We start from the raw sequence: 24,930 nt of genomic DNA on the forward strand, positions 1-24,930 counted from the left end.
ATCCCAGAGAATGGTCCCTTCTCCAGATTTTCAGAACTCAAGGTGGGATCTCCCCCTCTCAAAGTCAATCTTGGTTCCCCCTTCTCTTCCCAGCACGCACATCCAATCAGTCACCAAGTCCAGCTGATCCCATCTCCCAAATCTCCCGACTCTAACCCCACTGTCATCACCTACTCAGGCCTCCCCAGTCTTTCCCCAAAATGTGGCCAGGTCTCCCAGCTCTCCAAGCCACAGTCCCTCTCCGGGCTCCTCTGACCGCTGTGCCCCTCTCTGTCTCCATTGGCTAGTAGCTGCCTACCTATTCCTGCCTCCCCCAAACAGACTGGGGGCTCCTCAAGGACAGGGACCATATCTGATCCTTCAACAAGGCCCTAGCACCCCATACAGGGAGGGCACACTGTGGATACCAATAAATGCTTAGTGAATGAGTCAATGAATTCAATGAATGAGGGAATTAATAAATGACAAATTCATTAATGATCAGATCTTTTTCTTCTTCCCTATTGGGCTCCAAGGATTCAAAGTGAAAGATTCTTTTATTCTGCTCTGTGTGCCAAGCTCTCAGCACTGGCTTTGCCTGAGCAGACCCTAATAAATGTTTGCTGATTGAATAACATAATGGGCCTTCTGTTTGGAATGCTCTTCCCCCAAACATCCCCATAGCTCTCCCTTTTGCCTCCTGCAAGTGTTTGCTCAAATGTCACCTTGTCAAAGAGGTGCGACCACCCTATTTGGAACTGAAAGTAACTGCTTCCTTCCAGGACTCCAACCTCCCCTCCCTGCCGCTTTGTTGTTCCCACCTTCCCACTTACGATCCCTTTCACTTGCTTATTATGTTTATCACTTATCGTCTGTGTCCCACCTGCCACCAGCATAACAATTGTCTTCAACACAGATCTTTGTTTTGTGTAATTTCCCCAGTGCCTAAAACAGTGTGTGTTTAACATGAGTGTCTAATAAATACTTATTGAATGAGAAAATGGCTGTTGCTCTGTGCTGACTGCTCTGTGGTCTGGGGCCAACTCCTCAATCCCTCTGAGCTCCTGCATACTCATCCTTAGAACAACAATAGCAACAACAATAACGTAATAAAGGAGGTTGGGCGGCGTGGCAGTCATTGGAACTGCTCACAGATATTCTGTCTGTCCAACTTCCAGGCATATAATTGAGCTGCGCCTCCTGCCCCACTGGGGTTCATCATGTGACACACCTCGGCCAGTTTGAACGGAAGGGGAAGTGATGAGACACCATCACTTAACTGGCTGTTAAGCCAGTGTGTGACTCACCATTCTCTTCTCCCCTCTGCCCAAAGATTGGCGGTGTTCCCAATGGTGGCTGCTCCATCAGCCTGCTCCCCGAGTGAGGATGGCACAAAGCAAAGCTGCTGCTAGCCCATTTGGACATGTGGCATGCATGAGAAATAAGCTTTTGTTGTATTAAGCCACTGGGATTTGGGGCCTTTTGTCACTACAGCATAGCCTCGCCTCTCCTGACTGATGCCAACAGAATAAGCTCTTTGGTCCTGATAGATCTGAATCTGCAATTTTTGTCTATGTGTTACCCTGAGAGCTTGCTGCCCCCACCACCCACCCCTGGCACTGGGAAGGGTGGCCTCGCAGGTGTCACAGTAACAGTGGCTTATCTGTGTTGTGTGTAGACCATTCTGCAACTGCCCCACTTCATCTTCAGCACAATCCAGAGAGCAGTTACTGCTATTGTCCCCTTGGAGGTGCATAGGGGGCAAGAGGACTTGCCCAGGTGCATAGCTGTGAGATGGCAGGGCCAGGACTTACCCCAGGCAGGCTAGCTCCAGGGCCTGGACTCTTTTAAGTGAGCCCCACATCAGGTGGCTCTGTGTTTCTGCCTCTCTCACGATTCAGGTTCTTGCCATTCCCATCCCAGCTTCCAGCCTGCTATCCAAGGAAGGCTTGCAGCTCAGTGCCAGGCTTCCCTGTTGGATATATTTGGGCCCAGGTGGAGGGCAGGGCATGCTAGGCTCCAGCCGGCTTTGCTAAGGGGGTTATGTGGGAGAGGGGCTCCGGGTCAGAGCAGGGCTGGAAGTGTAGCAGGCACCAGGATGCAGCCTCTGGCTGCCTGGAACCCTTCAACATGTCCCACATGAGTCAATGTGTAGATCATCCCACGCTTCTTTGAGATTCCCCTCTTCCCCACTCTGGGCAATTTCTTCAAGAGCATCCAGTGCTCCTGGTCCCTGACCAAGTAGCATTGGTTGGGTCATAGAGTATCTACTCACCTGGACCAGCTGGTCCAGCCCCTGCATTTAACAGTGAGTGGGCTGGAGGCCCCGAGATGGATGGGCACTTAGCAGAGGCTGCACGGCAGGCACAAGCGCTCAGTTTGCCCAGATTTCATTTTTGCAAAACTGGCTTCCATGATTAGACACACCCCATCTGAGAAGTCTTCCTCATTTAAATGTGGGGTGGTGATGGCTGATTTCTCCCTGAACTTGGGAAGTGGGGAGAAGGGAAAGAAACATATTTCTTATGCCAGAAGCTTGGTATAAGAAACCTCACCAAAGCCTCTGAGGCGGGTCTCATGAGGGCCCACTTCACAGGTGGGAAGCCTGAGCCTGCCAAGCACTGGCTGCTGAGTGGCAGAGCCAGGATTCAGACTTGGGCTCCCAAAAATAGCCAGGGTGTGTGCTGCAAGACCACATTCCACTCAAACTTACAGCCTCCATCTCTGCAGGACCTGCCCCCTTAATGGGGAGCATAGTAAAACCACTGAGGACAGGGCTCCTCTGGGACCTTGGCTGCCTTTGATGAGGTAGAGTCACACACCTTAGCCACTGACTCTCTGCCTGACTTGGGCCAGGGCTTCTACCTGCCAAGGAGTCTGTCTCCTCAGCAGTCAAATGGGGATTAATAAGGGATTCTTTCTTCAATGAAGGAATGAGGTCATGTGCCTTGCCCTGCACCCAGCAAGTGATGGTTGGTGAGAACAGGTCCGTCTGCACCTGAGTCCTGGGCACCCAGGTGCCTGCAGGGCACATCCTCACACACTGCATGTGGCCTAAGGGACCTGAGAGAATGTCTCAGGAGAAATATCTTCTTTGGTGTGTGACTTCATGTGTATAAGAACCGGGAGATTAGGAGATGGCTTTCTCGATTGGTTCCACTGGTGACCACTCCCACTCAGGACACCAGAGGTTCTTTATGCCACACCCATGCCAGCACTTGGCATAACCCAGCTTTCTAATTCCTGCCAGTCTAATCAATGTAAGGTGATAGCTCATTGTTATTTTAATTTGCATTTCTCTGGTTACTAATGAGTTTGCCCATCTCTTTCTGAGCTGTTTGGCCTTTTCTGTTTCCACTTCTATAAATTGCTGGTTTATACATTTGGTGCATTTTTCCACTGGGTCCACTGTCTGAAAAACCTCCTCTGAGCTTCCCATCTGGCCAGCCTCCTTGGCTCCTTCAGAAGCCTGCACTAACCCATCGCGTCCTGAGCTCTCTGCACTCCCATAGTTCCCTGGGTATTACCTCCCCAGCCGGAGGCAGGGACTGCATTGCATCCTCACCCCTGCTCACCTGTCTGCCTCACTCATTCACCCACTGGGTTCCCTTCACAACTGGGATAAAATTCAAACTCCTTACCACGGCCAGAGGGTCCACTCTGGCCCAGCTGACTCTGAGCACTCTTGATGTCCCTGCTCACTTGCTTAAGCCCCTTGGGCTTCCTGGCTGGGTCTGACCTGCCATGCTCCTGCCCACCCTCCCTTCCTCCAGGCAGGCCCTCATTTAGAAGTTACCTCCTCCCAGCCGCGCGTAGTGGCTCACGCCTGTAATCCCAACACTTTAGGAGGGTGAGGCGGGTGGATCACAAGGTCAGGAGTTCTAGACCAGCCATGGCCAATATGGTGAAACCCCATCTCTACCAAAAATACAAAAATTAGCCGGGCGTGGTGGGCCTCTGTAGTCTCAGCTACACAGGAGGCTGAGGCGGGAGAATCACTTGAACCTGGGAGGCAGAGGTTGCAGTGAGCCAAGATCGTGCCACTGCACTCCAACCTGGGTGACAGAGGAGCAAAACTCTGTCTCAAAAAAAAAAAAAAGTCACAAGTCACCTCCTCCCAGAGGCCTTCCCTGACCTCCCTGCCTGAAGTACCAGTGCAAGGATACCTGCCTCCACTCCACCCCCTGAGCTAGCTTTGTCTTTTCCTGGCCCTTACACAATCTGGTCATTAGGTCATGCATGTTCTGTGGGTTTTTGGAGGTGAGGCAGCTGATGAATGCCAAGTCCATAATAAAAAGTGTAGCCCCTATACGGGAGCCCAGGCCCCCGGGTGCGTTCCCCACCCTGCCCTGACGTAGTGCCCAGGGCTGTTTAAACTGTGGTATTTATGAGATTCCACCTAATACCTCTCCACTGGCTGCTCCTAAGGCCTGGCGGCTTAATCAGCACCAGAAAAGATGTTGGCAGTGGAGGCAGACAGGCCAAGTGCATTTGTGCTTGCACCTCCTCAGAGCACAGCCACTTCCTGCAGGCCCCAGCATGGATCTCCCACCCACCCCCAGCCCCGTGCACCTAGACAGTGGTTCTGTAGGACGGCTTCTTTTCAGGGAACTGCGAGCAGGAGTGGAGACACACCACAGCCAGACCTGGGTGGAGAGAAGCCGGTGGACCTAGCCCACCTCTATTCTGGACAGTCACCTTAATAGAGGAGCCACAGGTGGCAGGAGGCTGGGACCCACCTTGCCCATGGGGACCCCCTTCCTGCATGCCCTCCTGGGCTGCTGAAACACAAGAAACCAACCTCCATGGTGTTAGGCCACCAGGATACCTCGGTTTAGCCGCAACTGGAATAACCAACTAAAACGTGGATTGAGGCAGGTCCATCACATTCGCTGGAGGAGGAAACCAGAGTAGGCCAGTGCCCAAGCGATCTCAGTGAGTGAACCCATAGATGGGATGAACTGAGCCAGCCCTTGCCTCTCTGTGCTCCCTCCAGTGTAAAGAAGTAATATCCATATGTGTGTGTGTGTGTGTGTGTGTGTGTATAGTTATTATTGTTGTTGTTGTTAGACAGGGTCTCACTCTGTTGCCCAGGCTGGAGTGCAGTGGCACAATCTTGGCTCACTGCAATGGCTGCCTCCTGGGTTCAAGTGATTCTCCTGCCTCAGTCTCCTGAGTAGCTGGGAGTACAGGCACGCACCACCACACCCAGCTATTTTTTATATTTTTAGCAGAGACGGGATTTCACCATGTTCGAACCGGGCTGGTCTCAAACTCCTGGCTTCAAGTGATCCACCTGCCTCAGCCCCGCAAAGCGCTGGGATTACAGGGGTGAGCCACCGCGCCCAGCCATATCCTTTGTATTTTTATTAACAAAAGTAACACATGTTCCATAGTTTAAAAACCTGCAGAAGTATCTAAAGCGAAGGGTTAAAATATACTCATCTCCTCCAAAATCCTGCTCCCCAGAAGTAACCACTATGACCAGTTTTGCCTATGTGAATCATAAACATATACATATATATTCCCATTATATGACTGTTTTACAAGTTGTTTTCTGAACGTCAGAAGAAGCACAAGTAAACACACCTCATTCTCTTTAATAGTCAGAGTATTTCACAGCCTGAGGGTATCCAAAGGTATTTCATCAGTCTCCTATTTATGGACATTGAATAAGGTTCCATGTGTTTGCCACCATCACAAATGACGTCGTAGCAAAGATCCTTGAACATATCTTTTGCACAAGTGTTGCTGTAAGATTCGCTCCTAGAAGTGGGGTCTTGGGGCCAGAGAGTGGTGGTTTTTACATTTTTGTTAGATTCCCTGTCAAAACAGATGCCCCCTCTGACTCTACTCAACAGAGGGTGTCAGCACCTGGGGGCTGGAGCATTGTGCATTCTATACCATGGCCCTGGATAAACCCCATAGAGCCTGGGAGGTAGTGAGCTTTCCTGTGCTGGAGGGATGCAAGGGGCTTCAGACAACCACCCACGAGGATGCTGCAGGCAGGGTTTCTCCATCGAATGCTGGGTGCCCAGGATGACCTGTCATTTGTTCCCACTAGCAGATTTTATTTTCATAGAAACTTTTAGGGGCCGATCCTGGCTGAGAGCTGCGTGAGGTTCCTTCGCAGCTGAAGTCCCTCTCCCAGAGCCTGCTTGGGGGAACTAGAGCAACCCTGAGCCAAACAAACAGCTTGAAGATGAAATTTCCCCATCCATCCCTCAGAGACGGCCCTGTGAAATCCATACAAGAAATACACAGCCTTTTAGAATCAGTGCCACTGTTTGTCACCAGATGTTCAGAGGCTGGGGTGCTAATGTATGCAGGCAAGTAGGAAGAGGAGAGATGAGCAGAGGGGGCTGGAAGATGGAAGGGGGGCTGTGGAGGAGGCAGGAAGACAATTCTAACCACAGCGCTATAGGATGGGCGGGCTGGGGGAAGCCCTGTGCTGGGGGTTGCAAGGAAATGCATTGGCAAAGGGGCGGAGAAGGAGGGGTGACCATAGAACATTTAGGGTCTCTTTTGACGATGAAATGTGATGAGCCAGAGAATCTAAGAATCTGATTTCATTACAAGATCCCGTAATACTGTTGAGAATTTCCATAATCAGATTCCTGGATTCTGTGATTCTGTTTTTCAGTGCTCTAATCTGGTGATTCTGAGCCTCTCATTCTATGTTAAAGCTTCAGGGCGGCCCCACAGGGCAGGAGTTTTCGGAGTGAGGCTACTGAAGACCAAGTCTAACTCTGAGTAGTTTGTAGAACCTGGGCACATTGCCTGCCAGTTCCATGCCTCGGTTTCCTGGGTTGCAAATGGGGAGAGAATGTCTGGGCTCGTGGTGTCATGAGAGCATTCAGGGACCACTGAAGCAGGGTCCAGCACACAGTGGGTGTGCAGCTCATGCTGGCTTTGGTGGCTTTGTCCTGAGCTTCAACTGCGATGAGTCCAAGAGTCAATCCTGGGAGCAGAGGCCCGGGACAGAGTTGTTGTTCTGGGTGCTTCTCCAGGTTCGGAAGCATCCGGGGCCCCAGGGCCCATGTCCACCGGGCGGCTAGCCCTCCACAGCAGGCAGCCGCAAGAAAGCAAAGCAAACACGCAGAGGGAAGGAAGCTCCTAGGGTTGCGGGAAAGCAAACAAGGGCCACTTCCTCCAACCGCACGCTGCAGACAGCCAACCTTTCCCAGGGCTGATCCTCGGGAGTCCTCCTTGGGTGCCTGGCTGGTGTTTGCACAGCTTGAGGGGTGCGGGGGCAGAAAAAGTGAAGTCGCTGAGAGCCAGGCCTGGCCAGGCCCAGCCCAGCCCCCTCCTGCCCTGCTCCTCTTCAGGGCACTGCTGGGTAGCCCTCCTGGCCACGTGCCCAACCCTGAACCTCGGGCCCTTCTGTCAAAGGAACAGGCCTGTGCGGGGCCTCAGCATGGGGTACTGGAGCTGGGAATAAAATGACACCAGTGATAATCAGTGTTGACAAAATGCCTACCAGAGGCCAGGCGCTATTCTTAGTGCCACGTGCAGATTATTTCATTTGGTGATCATTATATCCTCTGTTATTACCCTAATTTGAAGAAACTGAGGCAGGATGGAGTAATTTTACAGCCCAGATAGTCTGGCTCTGGGCATTCTACGCTCAATAAACCAAGAGATAGCAATACTGAGGCCAGCAGGGAGCGTTTTCGGAACAATCCACTTGGTTTATTTCCTTCAAGTCCCATAATGACCCTATTAGGTGAGTATCATTATGTTCCCCTGTTCTTAGATAAGGTAAACTGAGGAGCAGAGAGATGAAGCCACTTGCTCAAGACTATCCCATTAGAAAAGGGAGTAGCTGGGATTCAAACCTGTTTCTATCTCTTGCCAAAACCCACGATTGTCACCTCTGTGCTAGTGCATGACTTCCCTCTCGCTGCTGAAGCAAATGACCACACACTCACTGGCTTAAAACAACACAAATGTATTCTCTTACAGTTCTGGAGGCCAGAAGTCTGTCATCAGTTTCACCGGGCTGAAGTCAAGGTGTGGGCAGGGTCAGCTCCTCTGAGGCTCCGAGGGGAGAAGCTGTGTCCTTGCCTTGTTCAGCTCCTGGACGCCTTGGCTTGAGGTTCCTTCCCCACCTGCAGAGCACATGGCTCCACTCTATGCTTGCATCATCACTGCCCCTTCTTCACTGACTCTGACCTCCCACGTCCTTCTTGTAATGACCCTCATGACTATGCCATGACTATGCCTGGCTCTGTGCATAATCCAGGGTGATCTTTCCATCTGAAGAGCTTTCATTCCTTCACATAATTAAAGACCCTTTTGCCATATACGGTAACATAGTCCCAGGTCCCAGAGACTAGGTCATGGACATATTTGGGGCCGATTATCCTGCCCACCACAGCTGAGCCAGGTTGCATTTTGCTGAAGCAGAGGTAATGATCTCCTCCTTCCAAGATGTCTATAGGCACATTTTGGGGCCACTGGAAACCCTGGTAGTGAAGCTTCTGGATGCTTAACTCAGAACTTGAAGACCTGGGAACTCATCTGCATCCTGTCTGGAAACACCGAAGCATCCCTGGCCCTACCTAGGGTTACTTCTCCTCCACCGGGCCCCCAGCACTTGGCCTGCACATGCAGGTTTGTATGACTGGGATGCTTGCCTGCAAGCTTGCTGAGGGCAGAGCTCAGCACCCCTCCCTCTAGCGCCAGCCCACCCCACCATCATGTTTAATAAACGAGCATGGAAGGAGCAAGCCATGGAAGCTCAGAGGGCTCCTGTGACTGTCACGTTCATGTGACATGTCATATTGGAGGCGCTCAGCAGTTTGTGTTGAAGTAATCCCCCACAGCCTGCAGAGTGGCACAGTCCAAGTGAACTTTCTATGATGATGAAAATATCGTATTCTGCACCACCAAGTGTGGCAGCCACTGGCCACGAGTGGCTACTGAGTACTTGAAACACGGCTGATGCAACTGAGGATCTGGATTTTACATTTTTCTTTTTATAAATTTAAATAGCCACTTGTGGCTAGTGGCTACAGCATTGGACAGAGCAGCTCTAGCATCTTCCCAGGACCTGGGCTCTCTATAGACTCAGACTCAGTTCCAAGGGCGGGTCTTAGCTTAGAATGATCTCTCCAGAACCCCAAATCCCTGGAGCCTCTTCAAGTTACCTCCCCACGACACTCCACCACCCCTTCTGAGAGGTGTATTTGTAAAGGTCTCAATCCCAGTTTTAGGACCTGGGCCCAGTCCTTCTCCCCATCCCTGCATAGAAATCTTCATCCCTGACAGCCCCACTCTTGTTCCTGTCTGTTGGCCATGGCCAGCATTAACTGAGGGACTGCTAGGAGCCAGGTGTGCACAGGAATCATTATTATGCCATTTTGCTTCTCCAGGTGCCCCAGGAAAGCAGAGGCCAGACGAGACGACAAACCCAGACCTCCCGTGTGCTGCTGCAGAGAAACTTCTAGAGCCAAGGAGCCCAGCATCTTGCCACAGAGACCAACCAGGATTATCTGGGGCAATAGCAGCACCCCCGTCACCCTGCTCACCACCCCCAACCTGATTCCCTGCCCGGAGCTGGTGTTCCACCAAGAGTGGGTCAGGGCAGATGGCTACACTGGCAGAGCCCCCCGAGGTACCAGGTTCAGTTTCGTCCAGGGCCGAGGAACAAAGGGCTTTCACGGGGTGTAATCCAGGCCGAGGGGAGAAGAATGGTCAGGTGTATCGAGAGCAGGTTCACATGGAGGGAGAGAGCGAGCCTCGCGGGCCTGGCTGGCACAGGGGCCCGGGTTCCGGCTCACACTCCCAGGGCGGCAGACGGTCGCTGGCAGCGAGTAAAGGCCCTATTTGTGTGCTATGTCAGCAGGGAGGGCAGGCCTTTTAAGGGGCAAGATCATGTGGCCCGATAGCATGCCGGGGCCTCTCCCTGCGGGGGGGCCCGAGCCCCCTGTGAGGACTGTCGGCCATTGTTAACTGCGCCGTGTGTGAAGGAAAACGGGACACAGGCGGTCAGCTGATACCTGTGCGATCTGGCCACTGGGGGACTCAGTTCCAGTGCCTGCAGCTCCAGTTACACGGCCGGCCGGGCAAGGGGGGTGCGCCAGCCCTGGGAAGGGCCCACGGAGCTGCTGGCCCGGCTGACGTGCCCCCATCTGCCGCATGCCCAGGGCAGGCGACAGGGAGCCAGCCAGCGGAGCGAGAAGGTGAGAAGCTGAGACAAACGAGGCTGGGAGGTGATGTGAGGTGTGAAGAGGGCACGGCCCTGTGAGCCTTCCCCCAGGTGTGAGCTCACCTCGGAAGGAGGGGCTGGGAGCACACTTTTGGGACTGCTTGACTGTGTCCAACTTCCGAAAGGAAGGGGAAGTTGAGGAGAACATGGGGAAATAAAACTGTGAGTGGAGAGTGGAGATGAGCGGGCAGGAGGTTTCCAGCCGCGTTGGGAACCAGCTCTCGCCTTTGCCATCCCTGCCGATCCCCAAAGGGTAAATCTCAGAGGTACTGGCTGCAGCACGCCGCTGAGACTCCACTTCTAACCAGCACACGTGGGGACTGTGAGTCCGCCAGGTGACGGTGGTGGACTGAGTGCTTATTTAAGGTTTACTGAGTGGGTGCCAGCGCTTGCTGTTAACGTGTTTAGTGATGTTAAAGTGTTTAATCCTCACTACAGCCCCGTGTGCTGAGTGTTACGGTAACTCCCACGGGGGAGGCACACAGAGGTTGAGCAACTTGCCCAGGGTCACACAGCCAGGATGCGGCAGAGCTGGGATTTGAACCCATCCGGCTCTAGAATCCATGGTTTTAACCTCTACCCTACCCTGCCCTCCACGGCACGGTTAGTAACAGCCATTTACTGAGCACTAGCAATGAGCCAGTTGGACTCCTGGGTGGATTCTCTCACTTAACTTGCTCAACCGCCCTTTAAGGTGGTTACTCCTGGTGAATCAGGAAGGGCCCTGGCAGGAAGCAGCACAAATGGGTGATGAGAAAAGGGACCTGTCACAGAGGCGCATGAAGGGTTAAGGGAAATGGTGAGGCGCCCTGGGGCTGGTGGCAGTAGGGAGCATTCCCTCCCAAGGCCTGAGACACAGGAATAGAGCCGTTCCTGGAACCTGCTCAGGGAGCTGAGGCTAGAGAAGCAGGCAGCCGCCCACAGCTGCAGCTTCGGTGGACGCAGCCCCAGCCACCTGCAACCCTGCGGTGCGGGAGCTCTGCTCACCCTCCAGCCCCGTTTCAGGCCCACAGAAGCCAGCAGGCTGGGAGCCTGTGGACACAGCCCCAGGGTCAGCCCCCAGGGCACGGAGAAGGGTGAAGGACTAAGAAGGGATCTGGAGGGGCTGACAGGGAAGAGCCAGCCAGCTGTCTCCACAAAACTGGAGCCGGGCTCCTACAGAGCACACGTACCTACCCATTTGCAGGCTTCCATCTGTCCACCAGCTCGCCTGGGACCAGCCCCAGTCCTCAGACCTGGCCTTGGCCACAGAGATGATGCCAAGTCACAAGGATAAAGTGCCTCCATCCAGGAAGCGCTTATCCATCCCTTTACTAAACGCTCTTCATGCTGAGTAGGCTGGAGGCTTCAGGCTAGATGCTTTGCAGATACAGGGTGAACCAGACAACTCTGGAGGCTGCTGAAGGCATTCTCTCCTCCATCCACTGCAAGTGCACATTATCCGATCAGCACCTGCAGGATGGCCAGAGCGTCTAGATATATACTTACATGACATTTTTAGATGGTTTTACAAGCCACAGATGTCTTAGACAACATTAACTATATTCATATATGTATAATATGTGTAACAGCCATGTACATCATAATATATGCACATATATGCACATACACACACACACACATATCCATCTGTGTTTCCAGACTTCGTGGATGTCCTGGATTATTACTTCACTTAGTCATTGAACAAAATGCCCTGAGGTCAGCCGAGTCCCAGGCCCCAGGAAAAAGGAGGTGGAGAGAAGAACTGGGCACAGAACAATGGTGTCTGAGAAGCCCTTTGCACCAAAGACCCCGGCATCAAGCCATGGTGTTCCCAGAGCTGTGGAGAAAACCAGGACCCCCTCCTCAGGCCTTCAAAGCCTGTGAGGAAGCCAAGACTCACGGGAGCTGGCCATGCTCAGAGGCAAGACATGCTGCACACCAGACAGAAAGGTGGTTTCAGGGCCCTGGAGACTGGGAGGGGAAGCCACTGCTGACTCTACCAGGAGGGAGAACCGAATTCCAGGCCACGAACGGCAGTGGGTGGATTAAGATGGGACCAGACAGGCAGCACACGGCTCCTTCAGGAGAGGTGGCTGAAGAGCCCTGTGGGGAGTGCTATTTAGAGGGGTGTGGGCCAGGCTCAGGGATCCCACGCAGAAAGGAGCAGGGCCAGCACAGTAGGGAGTGAGGAGCAGTGGGGAGTGAGGAGCAGTGGGGAGCCACCACCACCCTGGGCCTGAAGGGGGAGGGGAGGGAAGGTTCCAAAACCCAGCAAGAGCTGGGACCCTGGGAGGCTCAACCCAACGGGAAGCAGGAGGGCAGGAGGCCTTGATGGTTCGGGAGGTCAGCCTCCTGGGTGCAGGGCAGGCAGTGTGGAGGGCAGGGCTGGAGGTGGGTAGGTAAAAAGTAGCCAGCCCAGCTGGCTCTGTGGAGCCATTTAGACTAGGTCTGGGTGACAGCTCCACACTAAGGTGGGCTGTGGCCCTGCTGCTTCCCCTTGGTGACTGTGGCCTCAGAGACTTTGGGACAAGCATGATTGGCAGGCCAGTGTGCTACCGAAACTGCAATGAAGTTGCATAGGTGTGGGGCTCAGCCACCATCACTGCACCTGTGGGCAGAATGGCAGGTGGGACCTGAATGTTAGATCCAAGCACAGGATGAAATTAAGCTGGAGTTTCAGGGTGCCGTGACCAGCTTGGTTCTCACCCTGGTGGGGCTTACCACCTTCTGACACCCCAGACTCCTGGAGAACACTGGCTGCCACTACTAACCTGGGTGCCTGCAGCAGGAGCTGAGCCCACTGCCACCCCCAGCTTTGAAATTGCCAGGTCTCTTCCTTACACCATATTGCTGTCCAGTTTATTTTCTAGACTAGAGCACCTGCCACAATCCAGAGCTGTGTGCCTTTGGGCAAGCCACTCCCCTTCTCTGAGCCTCCTTTTTCTTACCTGTCAAATAAAAATACTCACAGAATGCACTTCTCAGGGTTTGTCAGGATGAAATGAGTCACCGCACTCTGTCAACAGTAGCTGCTACTGTCCTTGCAACCCTGTATGCATTCTCAAATGTTAGTTTAATGCCATTGCCAATAGAAATAAAATACAGGTCACATAGGTAATTTGAAATTGTCTACAAAGCAAAAAAGATACAGGTGTAATTAATCTTAATAATATTAGTATGTTATTTAATCCAATATGCCCCAAATAGTATTTCAATACCCAGCAGCAGCCACATTTCAAGTGCTTGGTGGCCACACATGGCTGGCAGCTACCATATGAGATAGTGCAGGCTCATGAATGCATGCAACCATGAATGAATGATTGAGAGTTTGCTTCAGGCTGGGGAAATCAAGAGGCTTTCTAGAGGAGGAATTACTGGCATTGGATAGCCAAGGGTGAGCTGTATTTGAACATGTGGGGATAGATAGGGTCACCCAGGCTCATGCCCTCCTTGTTCTACAGATGGGGAAACTGAGGCCCAGATAAGTGAGCAAGAAGCCTTGGCATGAGTTACAAGGAGAAAGTACAGGATTGGGAAGGTGAGCAGGAAATATGTGATTCCTAATGCCAAGCACAGAGAGGGTGAGTAATCATGGGCGAATAAGGGCGTGAGTCAACAGTGTTAAGGAGGCAGGGAGGGGAAGGGGAAAGGGAGGATGAAGAAGCCTGAAGGGCTTTAAAATATCCACTTGCATCCTGCTGCTGCTTAAGATGCTAGACCAGCTGTCACCATGGTAACAGGAGAAAATCATGGAGCAATTTGTAATCAGCCATGGTTCTTGCTACTCCCTGGGAACATTGCTCCCAGTCTGCATCTCTGAACAGGAGGAGCCCTGCAGATCCCAGAGTCCAGCCCCGATCCAATGCTTGAGACCCTTTGCATCCCCCTCCATGCAGAGCTGTCCATCCACAGCTCACACAGCTCCCTGAATAGGAAGCTACCTCCTTTTGGGCCAGCCTGCCCCAGCCCTGTGGGGCCTGCCTGGGAGCAAGCTTTCCCTCTCGACAACCTGGAGCCTACCTTTCTTGCTCTGGCCACTGGAGCCCAACTCCACCCTCTCTACCCACAACCCTACTTCCTCCCCTGCCCTAGGACAGCCTGCAGTGACTGCCAGCAACCCCTTCTCCATTCGGAGTACATTCTCCAAATGGAGAAGCCAAATGTTCGGTTTCTCTCAACCAGCCCCGAGGACAAAATCCAGGAAAAGTCTAAGCAGCGTAAAGCACAAAATTCACCTCCCTCACTTTTGGCGTAGACCTTGATTAATTGGACCTGAGTTCAAGTTGGCCCAGCCATGGGATTACTGCCTTGTTGTCTCCATTGTCCTGTCCACTGAGGGTCTCACATGCATGTGCAACATAATGAGGCTGATACGAAGCTCCTGATTATCCTCTGGGATCTTCCCGCATCTCCTGAATGTCCAAGGTAATTCTCACACTGTCCCTGACTACTCTGTGACCCAGGGATCCCACAGAGGCCCTACCAGGGTGCCTGTCTCCAGTTTATGGGTGAGAAAACTGAGACTCAGTGAGAAGTGACCTGGCCAAAGCCACAACACATAAAGGTTGGAAGCAGCAGGACCAGCATCCCAGAGCAGGCAGAGCCAATCCAAGGCAGGGAAAGAACAGATTTGGGAGCCTCAGGCTGGACCCCTTAGCACTGGAGTGGGTGGAGAGACGGCCCATGGCTTGGGCTGCTGGGACCTCCAGACCAGGGGGAGAAGGGCCTTGGACTCCAGATTCACTTACGATGTGACCTTGGACAAGCTCCTTCTTCCTCCAGGCCTCAGTTCCCAATTCTGGACAATGGAGCCATCGAGCTAACCTAGGAGGGCTGGAGAGAGGCTTAGCTGAGGCACAGGACTAGGCGCAGGGGAGGAGCTGGGGGCTGAGGGAGTAAGGACAGGTGGGGCACCACCCCTTAGCTGCATGGGGGCCCTGGGACTGTGTCCTTTGCAACCCAGTCCCCATTACCTCTGAGGTCGCCTTGCACGGCTCCATAAATCACTCTGTGGTCCATTACCGCCTATCCCAACTCCGGCCCTGGAAGTTGTCCAGTCACAAATAGAAAGGCGCCAGGGGTTGGCAGAGCAGGCGAGTCTGTGGTTCTGAGGATGGGAGCCTCCTCTGATCAGTGGGGTCTGGGGAGAATGCTGTTGCGGGAGAGGAAAGAGCCACATCTTGCCCCTGTCTTGGCCTCCAACCCCTGACCTGGAACCCGCCCTTGGTGGGTTCCTGACCAACCCCCCTTCCGCACCCCCCCCTCCCCGCAGGGACCCTGGACCTGCCCACGCAAAAACTGGGGTAGAGAGAGGAAACGATCCACTGGAAGTTGCTCAGCAGATAGACCCAGCCAGAGCTGAGGTGGGGCAGCCTCAATTCCCAGTGGAAAATTCTTCCCTGGTTTTCATCCAGGGGAGGAGCATTTCCGTTTGTCAGTGGGAGAATCTCATGGAGCCCTGAGGGACCTGAGGACAGGGAAACGCTCCTAGCTAAAGTTTTGACAAGAGGCAGGAGAAAGTCCTGCTCAGCCACTCCCTCCCTATGTGTCTTTAGGTGAAGAGGCCTTTGTTTCCACTGCTGCAAAATGGGTTAATTGTGGGGAGGCTTAACATAGGGAAACAATCTTTTGGGGACCCTCTCCCTGACTTAGGACCTATATAGGTCACCCCTGACCCCCATCCCAGGACAAAACGTACTGAAGGTGCCTGGGCTCTGCTGGTGCCTGAATGGAAGAGAGATCACCCCAGCCACGGTCTGGGAGGAAAACCCCTGTGGGTAGAGGGGCTGAAGAATGACCCAGGGGCCTCAGAGAGCCCCTTTCAGGGTACCTGTCCCCAAGCAGCCTGGACCCCAGAGATTACTTTGCTCCTCTTCATCACCCAGAAATTGATTCTCAGAGAGGCAGAGTGACCTGCCTGGCATCATGGAGCGAGTGAGCAGCACAGGCTGGAAGTGAGCACGTGTCCTGGTCCCCTTTAGAGCTGCGCTGTCCGGCCTGGCAGCCACCAGCCGCGTGTGGCTCCTGAGCATTTGAAATGTGGTGAGTGCTGAATTGAGCTGTGCTCTAAGTGTCAAATGCACACCAGGCTTCATGAAAAACAATGCAAAATGTCTCATTCGTAGTAGCTGAAATACAGATTACATGTTGAAATAATATTTTGGGTAGATTAAGTTATGTAAATTAGATAATTAAATTTGATTTCACCTGTTCCTTTTGATCTATTCTTTAACGTAACTTCCAGGAAGTTGGAAATCACATGTGAAGCTTGCCCTGTGTTTCTGTGGGACAGCCAGGCCCATCCCCTATGTCATACTGTGCCTCTCACACCTGGTCACTTAACATACGGGGCCTCGATGGCCTCCTCAATCAGCGGAAGGCAGTGGGAATGGTAGAGGGAATGCGTGTCAAGCGCTATGGCCAACATTCAAATGTCCCCTGTTACGTGGTTGTTGTTGCTGCTGCTGTTATTACCAGCTTAGGCCCAGAGAGGGAAGCAGCTGTCCTGGGGACACACAGCAAGATGGTGGGACCAGCAGTGGGATCTGAAAGCCCCTCCACCCACACCCCAGATGCCCAGGCCTCAGTAACAGGAGGTGGGAGGGAGGGAGGCAGCTGGAGAACCCTTTGAATTGCTCAGGTCCAAGCGCCTCACACAATGGAATCACTGACCAGGCCAAGGCCGGGGGCCCAAGGCAGGCCTGGCCTCTGTCTGCTTAGCATACCAGGCGGAGGCTCCCACCCCTTCCTGGAGAGGGTTCCAGGAGCAACCATAATGTCCCGATTGTCGTACAATGCCATGATGGAGGGCCCTGTCACATTTTTGTCCCCGTTACTGGGGTCCCCATTCACGGCCACTGTCACTGCACTCAGAACAAGCCAGGCCAGGCCAGGCAGCCTCCTTTGCATTAAAATGGGACGAGAAATAAGCCTTCTCGGCTGTTCAGCTGGGCAGAAAACGGGATTAGGCCAAGGACGGGGCTGAAGGCCCCTCTGGGGGGGCCACACCAGGGAAGGCTGGTGTCAGCCGCTGCCCACCCAGACCAGGCAGGCCTCAAACCTGCAGCTGAGGTTTCCAGATGACCTGGGGGCACATAGCCCCCTCCCTGGGCCTCAGCTTCCCTAGACCTGAAATGGGGAGGCAGAGGAAGGCTCCCAACTAAATGAGTGCCTTCAGACTTAGTTCTGTAGCTGAGAAACTCCAAGTTGACAGTAAAAAATGCATGCAATACAGGACAAGGCACAGCTGTCCCACTTGGGTGGGGGCAGGACAAGAGGGTGGCAGGGATGTGCCTGTCTGTCCATCCTTCGGGGTGTTTCCCAGCAAAATTCTGGAGATCCTGAACCATGGAGGGACCCATGGGATAAGGCTGTTTCTAAAGCGGTTTAGTAGCAGCACTCAGCCCCTGAAAGGTGTGTGAAATACAAAAGGACTGAAAGCAACCGAGAGGCCCGACAATAGAGGACGGGCCAGCTCACTCAGGGGACTTCACCCCCGCTGAGTATATCACCAGCAGCAGATTACACATGGGAAGGTTCATACCAAAACACTCACACAGTGAGGCTCGGGATAGCAAAACTCAGAAACAGCCCAAATGCCCATAAATAGGGGACCAGCTAAATAAATCACCAACCATTCATACTCTGGGACCCCTCACAGCCACTAAAATGAATGGGGGAGGGCTGTGAAATTTGAAATGGAAGGAAGTCCAAGAAATATTAGCAAATGAACAAAGAAAAGTGCAGATGAGTGTGTTTAGAGGGGAAATAGACAGTGTGGAGATGCATAGAGAATGTCTGCAACGAAGCACAAAAAACTGTTGACATCGGTAATCTCTAAAAAATTCAAAAGATTGAAAAGGAAAATTTCACTTTGTACCTTATGTACTTCTTTAGTGTAATAGATTTTTTTACCCTATGAACATAATTTCCTTTTAAAGCAAATTAGTAGAAAGGCAACCGCCCTGGCACAGAAGTCCTCTAAAGTCCTCCTGACTTGCTATTTCAATAGGATCAGTTCAACCCATATTGAGCAAGTTCTTTAGAGAGCCATATTCAGTGTGGTCATAATCCAGCCACCAAAACACCCCCACTCAGAGACAGAGACAAGCCAATGGCCTCCTCAGCTCAATGCCACAAAGGCAGCCAGTGCTCAACAGATATTGCCCCAGAGGAGGGAGGGTAGCAGCAAAGACTGGGCAAAGGGGGAGAAACCAGCTGGGTCTTGAAGGATGAATATGAGTTTGCAGGACAGATCAATAAGGAAAAGTTTTCAAAGAGAGGGAGAGGAAAAGAGGATGGTGTGTGTATGTGAAAGTCTTTGTCTGTCTTGTCCTTCACCCTGTCCTCAATTCCCCAGCAGATGGTAGGTACTTATCGAGATGTACTCCAAGTGTCAGACACATCAGATGTCAAAAGCCAACATTGCATATATCAGTGTTGGCTACCATTTGTGAAGTGCCAGCTGTGTCCCTTCATATTCGTGAACTCAACATAACCCTCTGAGGTAGGTAGCACTCTTTATTAGTTTCCCTACTCTACAGATAAAGAAGCTGTGACTTTAAGAGCTGAAGCAGCTAACCCAAGTTCCAGAAGCTTGCTGGTGCCTGGGCTGGGATGGGAACCTGGGCAGTCTGCACCAGAGCCCACACTGCGCTACATTACCCTCGCAGCTGGAGAATTTGTTGACTGAACCCTTCAAGTGGGGCATTATACATGTGTGCACACTCTCTCTGTCACGTGGAAAGGCACAGAGAGATCTCTTCCTTGCCCACAGCCCCTCAGCCGGCAACGGACAGAGTGCAGACTTTAAAGTTGCGTGTCCAGCTCCAAAGCCCATGTTCCCCGACCACAGACACTATCTCTGGAAAGGTGCTGGCAGCTCAATGCCAACAGGACCCAGGTGGTAAAGGTGAAAGTGGAAGAGAGTAGGCTACAGGGAAGATGATAGAGAATGGTGGGGAGTGTGGTTAAAAAGCAGCATGTGCCTCACCTAAGGTTTCCAGATATATTATTTCAGAGCACATGAGGCCAGATAAAACACATCAGCGGCCACCAATTTCTAAACTCCGACTTGGCCAACCCCCTGCCAAAGGTGCAGAGGAAGCCAGTTCTGCCATGCCCCAGTCTCTGAGCTCCTTATCCTGCCCCAAGCCAGCCCAGCGAGGCAGCCTTCCTCTTCCACCTTCCAAACCGTTCCAGGTTCAATCTGGGTTTGAACTCTTGCTGCAGTCCTTCCCGGGCCAAACTTCATGGGCAGGGGCTGTGTGGCAGCTGGTGTTTGCAGTCTGGCCTTATGCCATTCCCGTTGTCTTGGTATTATAAGCCGAATGCAGACCATCCTCCACACCCTGCCCTTTTCTGAGTCCCAGAGACACTGGCTGGGTGCTCCACGTCAAATTAAATGGCATTTATAACAGCTGTCAGCACGTTTGAGCTGATTACCCTATAATTTGTATGCAGTTGCAGGTCATTACCAAAATTACAATTAAACACTGGCACCCCATAATTAGATGCCTTTATGAATTAGGTCCTGAGGTATTAATGGCAAATTTGTAAGTTCTGCCCCTCCCCCAACTCTGATGCCCTTTCCTAGCCAGCCAAGGGCCCAAGGTCCGCTTCAGCTCTTCTGAGGACCTCAGCTGGCTTCAGCAGGGGCTTTGCCACCTCCTGGATGGTGGCCACCAGTGTGGGGGTTTGTAGCTCGTGACAGTGAAAATCAGAAACAGTCCAAATATCCAACAGAAACAGTAGGCTGGCTAAATAAGTCATGAGCCATCCATCCATGCCTTGGGACACTGCGTGATCACCAAAACAAAATGAGGAGGGCTGTGAAATTTGAAACAGAGGATGTCCAAGAAATATTCACAAATGAACAAAGATAGGTGTAGCTCCTTGAAGAATAATCTGCTTCTCACACATCTACTCCAGGCACACAGCCTGCACTCACCCCATCAATGTTCACGGAGAACCTTCTGGGTGCCAGGCACTGGCTAGGGGCTGAGGTTACAGCCGTGAGTATACCACGCAACAGTCCCCTCCCAGTTGAGCTGACAGTCAAACAGCAACAACCACAAACATGAGGAAGGTATTTGGTGTGGGGGAGCACAATAAATACTAACAAGAAACCGTGACGCTGGGAAGGGAGACGAGACGTGCTGCGTGGGCCAGGTGTGGAAATTTTAGACACAGTGATCACAGAAGATCTCCCTGAGAAATGAAAGGTCTTTGGAACTGAGGCAGTGAGCCAACCGGACATCTGGGGGAAGAGATTTCTGGGAGAGGAAACAGCCAGTGCAAATGCCTGGAGCAGGAGAATGCCAGGCAAAGCTGAGAGCGTGTGGCCAGAGTGCAGTGACTGCAGGAGGGTGAAGGGAATGGAGTGAGAGAGGTCACAGGACCCAGATCACAGGGGCCTTATAGGCCACTAGGGACTTGGGTGGGTGCTTGAAAAATATTTGTCAAAGGAATGAACTGGGGGAGCTGGAGGGAACCTGAGAGGCAGTCTAACTCCATTCAGGGATCAGAAAAGGCTTTTGAATACTCCTTCCTTTTCCTTTCATTATAAACGCTCATTCCCTGACCACTTGCTCTGTGTGGGGAGGGAGGTCAGCTGATGCACATCAGCCCCTAAGCCCATGGGGAAGCCACTGCTCTCCCCAAATCACAGTGAGGAAAGAGTCTGAGAGGGGCCCGGCATGGTTGAGGAAGCCTCACAGCCTTGGGAGGCAGAACAGCTCAGGAATGAAGAGTATAGACCCAAACCTGCCCATCAGGTTCAAATCTCACACTGGTTGTGCACCCGAAGCAGCAGATGGGTGATTACACCACACTGCACCTGTTTCCTCACCTATACAAAGGAGGTGGCATGGAGTCTACCTCTGTAGGTCGCTGTAAGAGAGACCCCGCCCAATATCTAGCACACCGCAAAGCTAAAAAGTGGTCATTAGCGCTGTCATCAGCTCTGCTCCTCTCCACCGTGTGACCTTGAGCAAGTCCTTCCATGTTTCCAAGCCTCAGTTTCCTGATGCTTGCAAGGTGTTCGTGAGATACCAGTGGGGGAAAGCAGGTTTGCGTGAAGTGGTGAGTATGTGGTGGGTGCTATTGGTGTTGGTTATTGCCGGGATGAGGGCACAGAGTCAGGCCCTGCAAGAATGCCCCATGATTCCCTTGAGCATGATGGAGCTAAAAAGAGGCAAAAGGAAAATGCACAGAATGCAGACTTCATAGTAAAGCCAAGTGAAAAACATTAACACTTTAAGGCCTACCTGAGAGAACTGATTGGCATCAACAGTGGGATAGCTTCTCTAAAGAAGTGAGTAGTTCAGATCACATTAACCAAGACCTATACCCAGCATAAGGGAGGGATTGTTCAGTTTTATTCTGTACAATGCAGAGTCTTCTGGAAAGAACTGGGTCCTACCCTTGAGGAGAAGCAGGAATATCCTAGGTACATTTAGAAGAGAGGAGGAGATGGGCTGGAGACTCCAGCCTGGGAGGAGCCAGAACCATAAGGAAACTCACAGGGAGGCAGACTCTAGCTCCCTGCAAGAAAGAGCATTTTCACTGCCAGAGCTGTGTGGGACTGAATGGGAAGCCATGGTATTGGGGGTGGGGTGCAAGCAGGACAGCCTGCATAGAGGTGCTGGGGAGCAGACTGCAGCCCAGGGTTGGGGTTTGAGCCCTTGATCCATGACGTCCTTACCCAGTGATGTCCCTCTACTCACCTCCCCATGAGATCTCTGTTGTTGTGAGAATTCAGCAAGTAAAAGCAGCTAAGATGTTGAGAATAGCGCCTGCCACCATTATTTAGGATGGCGGGGTGGAGGGGCCTAAGCTGCAGGCTCCTGTGTTCTAGAATCTCGGGAGGAAATAGAGATGTCACACCACACAGGCATGAAGCTGTCTGCTGGGAACTGGCTTCTCTCCACCCTCAGCCACTGAGAGATTCCCCTGAGAGTCGCCACTGCCCTGGAGATGGTGAATGGGTCTTTGTGTCACCACCCTGCCTGTTGCTGCAGGCCCCCCTGCTCCCTCCCTGGCTCCTTCCTGACCCTGTGGCAGGAAGCATGCCTGCTTCATCCCCAAGATACAGGGCACCTGTGGCAACCCAGTCAGGCTGTCTGCCCCACACATCCAGCCCCACAAGTGGCCTGGCTTCCCAGGCAGCAGATGGACAAGGATCAGGAGGGGACAGGAACCCTGAGTCCCCAGAGACCGCACCCCATCTCCCCATCCCCCTGGCACAGCCAGGCTCAAGCCTGGGACAGGTGAGGTCTGCTGGGCTGCTGTCCAGTACCCACCAGAGAATGCTCCATCCTCTGCTCCACACAGACCCCTTCCCAGTCGGGCTGGTCCCTACTACTGGGCTGATCTGGAGGGCAGCTGGGGACCCCTAGAGCAGAGATTTCAGAGGGGCCTCTGGGGTGCTTACAACAAGCTCACAGATGGGGCATTCACGCAGATTCCTGGGCCCTATTCCAGACCTACCAATTCCAAATCTCTGGAGACAAAGTTCATGAATCTGTATTTTAAACAATGTGACCCCGTGCATCCTCCAGTTTGAAGAGCATTGCCTAAAAAAGGCAATGCTTCTAACATTGTAGAATATTTGGCAGTTTGAGAACTTTGCAATAATTGATTCTCCAATCTTTAGAATTGGGGAATATTCGATTTGGGAGGGAAGGGAGAATGTTTGGAATCCTTAGAACTTCCAAGTGTTTTGATTTTTAAAGAATTATTCAAACTTTCGAATGAGCAGACACTTCTGAGTGAATTTCTCCTGAGTCAGACACCCTTACACATCCTGCAAAACTTCTGCCCACTCCACATAGTCCCTACTGTTTTTCTTTCATTTTTCAATTCAATCAGATACCATTTATCTTCCTTTTTAATTTGTTGTTTTGGAATAATTTTAGACTCACAAGGTTTTCCTGTATAGTCTTGACTCAGTTTCCCCCATGTTTGTATCTTGCACAATAAAGTACAATGATTGAAACCAGGAAATTGTCATGAATAAAATACTGTTAACCAACATAAAAACCTTACTTGAATTTTGCCAATTTTCCCGAAATGTCCTTCTTCTGGTCCCAAATCAGATCCAGATCCCATATCGCCTTTAGTTGTCATGTCTCTGCCAACTTGGGACCGTTCCTCAGTCGCGATTGGTCACTTATGTTTTACTTTATGTTTTTAAAGAACACAGCTCAGTTATTTTGTAGAGTTTGGATTCAGTTTGGATCTGTCTGATGTTTACTCATGATCAGAAAGAGGTTATGTATTTTTGGCAAGAATGTCACAGAAGTGACGTGGGGTGCTTCCCAAGGCCTTGCACAGGGGTGTACACAATGGTGTGTCTTACTGCTGCCCACCTCTCCTGTCACCTAGTCTTTGCCTAAACCAACCCTCTTCTTTTAAACTTGCTGCCTGATTTAATGTAACCATAAGCAAGAACATCCCTCAAACTGTGATAGGTTTGACATGCTACAGCTACTAAAATAGAAAATATTTTTTTCCCTGTGCCACCTAAAATTGTCTCAATGAACTCCAAGGCTACAGATATCATTTTTGACCAACACTGCTTTATATTATTTAGCAAGTTCGTCCAGCCCTCGGTCCTTAGGCCGCATGCAGCCCAGGACAACTTTGAATGTGGCCCAACACAAATTTATAAATTTTCTTGAAACATTATAAGATTTTTTGTCTGTGATTTTTTTAAGCAAATTAGCTACTATTAGTCTTAGTGCATTTTATGTGTGGCCCAAGACAATTCTTCTTTTTCCAATGTGGCCCAGCGAAGCCAAAAGATTGGATACCCCTGTTATTTAGGATTTTTTTGAGTGCAAAGTGCTGCTTTGGTTTATTGATGATTATTACTGCCGTTGTTTTCAAAGAGTCATCAGAACCATCAGAACTCTTCACTGGATGGCTCGATCTTTCTTCAGTGTGGTATGCTGACCACGATTAGGAGATAAGGTCTGAGGCTTCTGTCTCAGTTTCCCAGCCTGTCTGCGCAGCCTCCACAATTGCCTGAAGGGATGTAGTTTGCTAACAATGCAGATTTCTTGGCACCAAGAAATTCTGGCCTATTTAGTAGCTTTGGGGTGAGGACTTGGGTGCTACCAATTTAGCAATTCTGCAATGTTGGGGTCCCCACCCATGTGGAGATACCTCTGTCCCTTCAGCAGCTTGTAGATGTGTCTTAGCCCACTCAGGCTGCTATAACAAAATACCATAAGACCAGGCATGGTGGCTGACGCCTGTAATCCCTGCATTTTGGGAAGCCAAGGCAGGTGGACCACTTGAGCTCAGGGGTTAGAGATCAGTCTAGGCAACACGGAGAAACGCTGTCTCCACCAAAAAAATACAAAACTTAGCCGGACACAGTGGTGTGCGCCTATAGTCCCAGCTACTCAGGAGGCTGAGCTGGTAGGATCGCTTGTACTCAGGAGATCGAGGCTGCAGTGAGCCGAGAATGCATCACTGCACTCCAGCCTGGGTGACACAGTGAGACCCTGTGGAAAAAAAAAAATACCATAGACTCAGTGGCTTATAAGTAACAGAAATTTATTTCTCATAGTTCTGGAGGCTGGAGGTCCAAGATGAAGGAGCCTGCAGATTGGGTGTCTGGTGAAGGCCCACTTTGGGGTTGACAGATGGCTTCCTTCACTATGTCCTCACATGGCATAAGGGGCCAGGGAGCTCTCTCAGGCCTCTTTCATAAGGCACTAATTCCATTCATAAGAACTCTGCCCCAT

This window comes from Nomascus leucogenys, chromosome 21 (assembly GCF_006542625.1).
Source record: "Nomascus leucogenys isolate Asia chromosome 21, Asia_NLE_v1, whole genome shotgun sequence".
Lineage (NCBI taxonomy): Eukaryota > Metazoa > Chordata > Mammalia > Primates > Hylobatidae > Nomascus > Nomascus leucogenys.